The sequence below is a fragment of the Crocodylus porosus genome, unplaced genomic scaffold (assembly GCF_001723895.1).
Source record: "Crocodylus porosus isolate Cpor-Errol unplaced genomic scaffold, CroPor_comp1, whole genome shotgun sequence".
Lineage (NCBI taxonomy): Eukaryota > Metazoa > Chordata > Crocodylia > Crocodylidae > Crocodylus > Crocodylus porosus.
In genome coordinates, this window is record NW_017728924.1 from 2,888,961 (window position 1) to 2,897,192 (window position 8,232).

Genomic DNA, 8,232 nt, shown 5'->3' on the forward strand with positions numbered 1-8,232 from the left:
TGTGGCTGGGAGTGCTGGCCGGCTCTGTGGAGTCACTGGCGTAGGGGGCACCCTTTTAGGGAGAGCCTCCTGCTGCACCAGCCTGCAGCCAGAGCTGCGTGGGACTCGGCTGCCACGTCTAGCTTGCCGCAGGCGTCGAGAGCTGGTTGGCAGGACTGCGCCACTTGCCCCTGTCCTAGATCTTTCCTGTCTCATGCCCCTTGAAAGGGCTCGGCTTCCCGGGATTAACCATTGCTGCAGCCTAAAGTGAACAGTGCATGGCACTGAGGGGCTGCTGAAGGAGGGATGCAAGGGCAGAGGATTTGTAGCTCTGAGTCTTGTCAATGGAAGCGATCTCTCTTACAAGACCACCTAGATGTTTGCCCCCCCGCCCAGAAAAATATATGTGTATATAAAAAACAACAGCAAGTGTCTAGTTGGTTTAATAAAAGATATCATCTCTGTCACAAGATTTGATTCTTTCTGCCTCTAACATGGCTACAATCGAGATACCTGTTGATGGAAGTGGCTGATGGCTCTCGTTTGTGAGCACAAGCCTTGCTGTGTCAGTAAATGGCGAGTGTCAGTTGAGATGCATGATTAAAAACAAGTGAAAACCTTCTAGTTGATACATTTGGTGCGTGTTCCTCCCTCGCTTCCTGGCCTAGTGCTGCAGGTGCATCTTTGCAGCTCCAGTGTGGATGCAGATCTGTATTCAGCCCTCTGTGGAGTGGGGGAAGGCCCCACTGTTTATCTTTAAGCCATGTGCAGAAGTGATCTCTGGGGTTTTGGCCTCCCGTCTGGTGTACTCATCCATTCTGTGCTTCCTGATCAGCAGCTAGGAGCTTTGCCAAGGAGATGGGTGCATCTTAAGACCACTTGTTACTCCAGACAGGCAGAGGGTAAAACAGATGGTTCAGGAGACGCTGGGGAGCCATTAGGTTAAACAAGGGATGGGTAGCCTGTGGCACGCAGGAGATTAGGGAGAGGACAGGCAGCATGGTGGCAGATAGGGCAGGAGCAAAAAGCAGAGCAGCAGTTGAGGTAGGGGAGGGTGCAGGGCTAATTTCTACCAAGTGTGCTACAAAACTTGGCCCCCACTGAATTAAACACTGGTCACTTCCTTTCCTTTCAGTAGTCCCATTTTACTTGCTTGTCCCTGTTACTAAGCTGTAAGTTTAGGCACCTTGTCCTGGTAGGGTTGCCCCCAGCCTAGAGGTTAGCTTTGCTTCAGTAAAAAAGACTCATGTGGAAGAAAAATAGTCACCATACTACAGCCCTGTGGAGACCAAGCCTGCTCTTGCTAGTTCTGGCTTCCATTGCCAGCATACTTGTTTCCCCCCCGAGCTGGGATTTGTGATGAAAGCAAGAAGCCAGATGGCTGGTTTGGGTTTGTAGCACTATTTCTAACTTTTCTGCTTTTAAAAGCCACTCTGCTGTACCTCAATATTCCCATTTGTGAAATGGGTGCAGAAGGACCTTGCTGCCTGTGGTGTGGGCTGTTCAGGATTACTGTTACTAATGTGCTTTGTGCTACTTGATCATAAGTGCAAAATATTTGGTTTGGTCTTCCAGCCCTTGGTACATGATAATAATTAGTCCCCTGCCCAAAGCATTTGCCAAAGCAGGCTGCAATTACAGTGCTTCATTCTGTGGGAGTACTGCCATTTTTCCTGCTGAGAGTAATTCTGTTAATGTTGTCTTTGATTTCACCTATGCCTTGGTGAAACCATCAATCTTTAACATGTACAAGTCTGTTATTTTATAGCCTTAATTACACTAGTTTTTGAATGAATGCTCTAGTGGATTTCCTGGGAGAAGTACTCTTGTGTTCTCGTGCCAGAGTTGGCAATGGGAGTTTTTATTCTGCTAAAAATAGTGTTGCTTGCTGATTATGTTAATGCTCCAGTCTGTTGCTGCCAGCTTCAGATGCATGGTTTCCTGAAAGTGGTGTGGTGTCCTGTGTGCCCGGGCTCAGTGCAGGTGTGCCTCCTTGGGAACTTAGACTCTTCTCAGAATGCTGAGTTTGTTTATGCTGGTTCTAATCTAAAAATCTCTTCCACATTTCCACTTCCTTTAAAGATGGAATTTGAGTTATTTTCTGTCAACTTAATTAGCAAGTTGTCAAGCTTCTTACAGCTGGGTGAATTCTGCCAGCTATTGTGTCAGCAGTAATACAGAGGCTCCAGTGTGCCTTGCTTACTAATGATGCGCTTTTGTTCTAGGTACAACTCCAAAAGGAGACACTGGAGAAGGACCAAGCTGGGCTTGTGAAAAGAAGAGACACTCTAATGAGAACTCTAATGGCACAGCACTCTGTTAATGACCACAACTTGCTAGAAAAAAAACACCGCTGACCTACTTTGAAGGCGTGAACCTTGTCAACTTTTTAAAAAACAAAATAGTCCCAAAACAGGATGGTCAGTGGCATTTTGGAACCGTTACAGCTGAAAAGTGATGCCCTGGTGTTCTATTAGTGTTCTTTTGTTCAACGCTCATATATGTATTGACTGAATTTGTATGGCATCCTTACAGGTTTGTTAATAAATATGAGCTTTCATGGTTTTGGCTGGCCTTATTTAAGACACTACAATGTATGGAGGAGTGGATAAATCTGGAAAGTAGGAGCTGTTACGGGAGCATTCATCGCTGTGGAAAGTAGTTCTGTTCACTGCCTGCAACCAGCAGACACAACTAATATCCCCCTCTGGTACCCTTTCGCCACCTTTACTTGTACAAAAGCAAAGCTCGTAACCCAGGTTTTAAAAGAAAAGGTGAGCAACTACTTAGAGATGGCTGCCCTTGTGAGAGCTACTCCTGCAGAATGTGAAGAGGATCCCCTATGAATAGGTAAAAATAGCACCACCTTTTGGAAACAGTGATGCATACAAAACCCACCAGATAGTCCTCAGCCTGATACTCTGCCCTGTGATCTTTACAGTACGCATCCTGCCTTCGGCATACTGCTTGCTAATGTTCACAGCTGCTAGGATGGGTTTGTCATCATGACGTATTTTGACAACTCTTGTACACAAAAGGCTAGATTTTATCAAAGGAGTGTTGGTTGTAGCTGTGTTGGTCTAAGGACATGGGCAAGGTTTTTTGGGTAGATGTGGTATTAGACCGACTAAATAGTTGGAAAAAACTTCTTTGCAAGCTTTTGGGGACACACCCCCTTTAAGGGAGTCTCTCACTGCCTGAAGAAGGGTGTTTGTGCCCAAGAGCTTGCAAAGAACTTTTTTCCAACTATTTAGTTGGTCTAATAAAAGGTTACATCTACCCAAAAAACCTTGCCTACCTAGATTTTTCAAAGGTACTTAGGCATGAAGAGATGCAGCTGATGCTAGAGTTTCAAGCAGGTTCTGAGGGTGAGTTCTGCAGGGGGATACTGTATATTTTCCAAGTTGCCAGAAATAAAACAAGCCAAATATAGGGAGAGAATAAGGTAGAACAGCATGTGCTCAGTCACTGCTTTTAGCATTTCACTGCTAAACAAGTTCTGTGCTGCAGACCCAAGAGAAACATAAAAGTAGGGTTGGAAGGGATGTGAGTCCAACCCCCTGCTCAAAGCACTTTTAAAAAACATCCTACATTTATGGGTATTTAACCTGTTCTTAAACTTCCAAGGATGAAGAGTCCACAGCCTCTTTAGGTAGCTTGTTGCAATGTTTAACTACCTTCAAAGTGAGGAAGTTCTTCCTAATGTCTAACCTAAGTTTCCTTTGTGCAATTTATGACTATTCCTCCTTTTCCTGCTCCGTGTGGCCACCAAGAATTCTCTTACCATCCTCTTAGGATCAATTCAGGGCATCATATTACAAAGCATTTTTGCCTAATATTGAGAAGAAACATCTGCAGTTAATGTATTATGAAGGGTATTTCATATACCCATTCTAAACCCATTTTCTGAGATGTCTAGATAAATATATATTTACCTGTATTCATTGGTATCATCAAAATCTTGTTTATTATGTGTTGGTTTTAGGAAGTTACATTCTATAATTCCAACTACACCAACACCCATGTTGTTTGCCTGTAAGATTAAAACATAAATACAGGAGGAAGAGTCAAAAGAGAGAATTTTTACACTGAAGCATTTTTTTCTGCTTCCAAGGAAGACTGCTGGCAGTTTGGATTTAACACATGCGTTCATCTAAACTATAGCTTCATCGGAAAAGAGTATGTGCCAAATATACAGAATTTTGTCAGATGGTTCCTCTTAAAACAGTGGAATTATTTTCATTTTGTACTTATCCTGTCCTTCCCTCGCCCTAGAAATGACAGCTATACCCTTTGCAAATTAACATTAACTCTGAAATAAAGAGGATGTGTTAAGGAAACCGGGCCTAGTTATGGTTTCCTTTTCCAGTTGCCAGATTTAGCACTGTAAGTTCCCAAGATTTAAAATGGAGCATGTGATTGTGTTGATGACTGCAAGGAGAGGAGCTCTCTTTCCAGTTAGTGTTTTAGGTAAACTCAGGGCTACCCCCACCTTTTGCTTTGCTCAGCTGTCAGCAGCTAAGTGATGGTGCTAGTTATTAATCCACATTCATTTTTAAATATGATACACCCAAGAATGGAGGAGTGACAAGTATAAGGCAATACACAAACATGCCAAATCCCTTACACTTGCATTCTGCACTAAGACCTTGAGAGATTAGCTAGCACCTTTTATGCAAGGAGCACACTACAAGGAGATTTTCTGGCAGGGATACAAACAGGGAGGTTATGAGTCAATGGCAGCACTTAGTTCACCCACTCCTCCACACCAGCTTGAGCAGGGCATGTATTCTGCTTAGCGCCGGGCATTATTGCAGCTTTGAATCCTCTGAAGGGGCTGAGGCAAAGCCCTGCTACTGAATCCAGCCCATGGCACTTTTTATGGGGAAAGCCAGGCTCTGCTACAGTTCATTTCCTTGGTGGGTAGCAAGCTGGTTTCTGAGGTTTCAAAACCTTGGTGTCACGCCCTGTGGGGGTTGCAGAGCTGTTTGTAACTTCTCAGACAAACAGGTGCAGCTGACCTTGCTTTAACTTCCTTAGTACGGGAAACACAGTGAATGCAGCAGAGCTGTGTGAGCTGAATTAAGCCACATGTTTTACTTGGGGGCTTACCAGCTGGTTGTCTTGCACAGTAGCCTCTTCCTTTTGCTCAGACCTGAGGAAGGGTAATCAACTGCACACTTGATTTAATAAAGGATACTGCTGAAAGAGCCTTGTGTCTCCCTTCAAAGGCATTTAAAAAAATCGGTTACCAAAGAAATGTGAGGCCAGCCTTCTGTAGCAGCCTTCACGTCAGTAATATCCTTCAGCAGTTTCCTATGGCTGTCTGACAGTCTAGTTCCTCGAGTGTGCAATGTGCCACAGGACAGGAGCTAGAGGCCTTGAGAAATGCTTCAAGGCGGCCACATACTGCAAGCATTCTTACTTGTGTTTTTAAAGGCATCTTTTGTAAGAAGTGTGTCAGGAGTGCTGTGTCTGAGCACCAGACACACAAAGGACCCTTTATGGCATTCCCTCTCTGCCTTGTCTCACAATACCCCAAATTTCCTCTGGATCTTAAGGGTCTTTTTTTTCCCTCTCTTCACAAGCATGACTCCTGAAAGTGCTGCTCTTTGAGGCAAGCAGCTGGATGATGTGCGACTTCAGGCTGAAAATCAGCCCTCTTAGAGCTAACAACCCAGAACCATGCTCTTCCCTAAACCACTGCAGGTATGAACAGTGAATGCAAATGAGACCCAACAGCATAAGCTGCTGGTTGTGACAATCAAGGCTTGGATGACAGAGGCAATTTACAGCTTGAGCTTGGAACTAGACAATCATTTTATAAAGTCTGTGTGATAATGGCCCTCCAGGCAAGAGGTTAAATTGATTTATTTTCTCTTTGCTGCTGCTGTTTTATTTGAATCAGTCACTGGTAACTTCCAGCAGGAAGCTATATTTTCTGTAAAATAACACATTATATTTATTTACCGGAAGCACTGTAAAGACTGAATCTTCCTCCTGGTTCAATAGCCCAACTTCAAGAGGCAAAAGTGATTGAAAACAGCCCCAAACTTTTGCAAAACCTGAACCACTAGAGAAAGTTTGTGTTTAAATGGTAACTGTTACTCCAGTGGTTGCTTGTCTTGCTTTTTAAGCATCTTTCCAGGTTATTGAGATTGTGGTAGCCTTGGGCAGCACCAGGAAATTGGGGCTGAGGTTTAAAAAAAATGATGCAGAGATTTCAGGCACCCATTTCCCACATTGGTAATGCAAATAAGGTGTCCGCACCTCCCTGACAGCTTTGAAAGTCTGTCTTAATACGGACTAGAAAGTGACCCCTCTGTATCTGTGGTAGTGAAAAGCCAAGAAGTAAATGAGTTGTGTTCATCTTAGCCAGGGCTCTGATAATACAAGTGAGGACTTTTTTTTTTTTTTCATTTCAGTCACTAGACCAGGGTGTCAAAGATATAGCCCCTGGGCTGGATCCAAAGCTGACCCACGTGCTGCACATAGCATGGACCAGACTAGCCCTGCCTGCAGGGCCCAGGACCCACAGTGCCCGCTCCAACCAGCCTGGTAGTTCACCTACTCCAACCAGCCAGGGTGGGCAGCAGATGTGCTGGATCTGGCCTACAGCGCTGGGAGGGTCCATGGGACTGATCCAGCTCATGGACTGACTCTGTACCACTCTCCCAGCCCAAACGCCAGGTGAGTTGGATGCCCCTGTTCTACAGACATAAAACATGCTACTGAGACTTCCAGACCTGGGATCACTCGAGGTGCTGTGGGGTTCCCAGAAGCAGAATAAACAAGGGAAATGGAGATATACTGTCCGTTGTGAATTCTTTCTCTGGAACTTGTGATTCCAGCGTGTTTTTTACTTCACAAGTCCAAGGCTTAAGTGTGTTGTAATGTCACTCAGAGTAAATGCAGCTCTGGTTTTGCTTTTTTTGAAGTCCAGAATGGGACTGTGCAGAATGTGGCCCCGGACCCACAGGGAAAAATACCTTTAGCAGTGGGAGGGAGGCCTGTTCAGCATCATGTCACTGGGTTTTTCAATCCATTTTGGATGAACTCTTGCAGCTGCTGTCTGAGATTCAGTCCTCGGCAAAGCTAAAGACTGGCTGGGATCTGCCAAATGAGCCTTTGCTTGAGTTCCAGAGGAACCAGGAACTCCTTCAGCGTAAAATCTCCCTCTCGCCTTTGTTTACAGTGCTTGCTCAGAGAACCACGTCACCATAATGATCCCATGTCCCCCCTCCTCGGCAGCATCCTTTTACTCCTATGGGGAGTAACTCAGATCAGAACTGTGTAGGAAAAGCATAGTTTTTGTTTGTGCTATCAGCCGCACCTTTCCGTCCCCAAACCTGATTTACTTAATTATTTTGTCATGATTTTTGTACCAGTCAGGGAAACTGTACCAGGGAAATTGCTGCACTCCTCTTAAGGTGAACACTTCTCTGCTAGCATGCAGGCACAACGTCGGTGGGCCATTCTTTCCCTTATACTAGATCTGTTTCTAAATCATTATAGTTAAAGTAATCCTGAAACTCTGTAGATCAGGCATTACATACATGGATCCCTTCCCAGGGTATATGTTGTATTATAACTGCTACATTTAGTGGTAATCAGTCCCACTACAACTGAGAGTCATGTGGATTCTCTCCCTCCTCAGTGATCAAGTGTTGCTTCTGTCAGAAATGGGCAAGTGAAAGCATAATTTGGTTCCAAAGAGGATCACAGAAACCCAAATCCACATAGCACTTAGGCATGTAAACTCCCCTGGAATTAGGGACACAAATACCTTTGAGGATCTGGGCTCAGGAACCTCCTTTGGCGGCCAGGATTTGTGGCCTTGCACAGCCAGCAAAGGGACCAGGGCTAGCCTTGTGTTCTCTGAGTGGCCAGCTAAAACACCATTGTCACTTGCATCCAGCAGAGACACCTGTGAGACCTGGGGACTGCCACAAGGCAGTTTTACAGTTGTATCACCAAGCAGGACTACAAAGCCAGGGATCAGTCCAGAAGGATCTCCCTGTCGTGCCTGGCAGGGGAGAAGAGGTGGATGTTTACCTGAGGATATTTTGCTCCTGCCGGGGCTTTTGTGGCCACAGCAAGTAACTTAAATCGAGCTGGGCAAAGAGCCATATTCCAGCTGAATAGAGCGCGCTTCAAACAGGTGAGCCAGGACTTCAACCTTTAATACACTTGCAGATACAATCAAGGACATTCAGGCAGAGATATCAGTAGCTGCTCCTTGTCCCTAGTGTG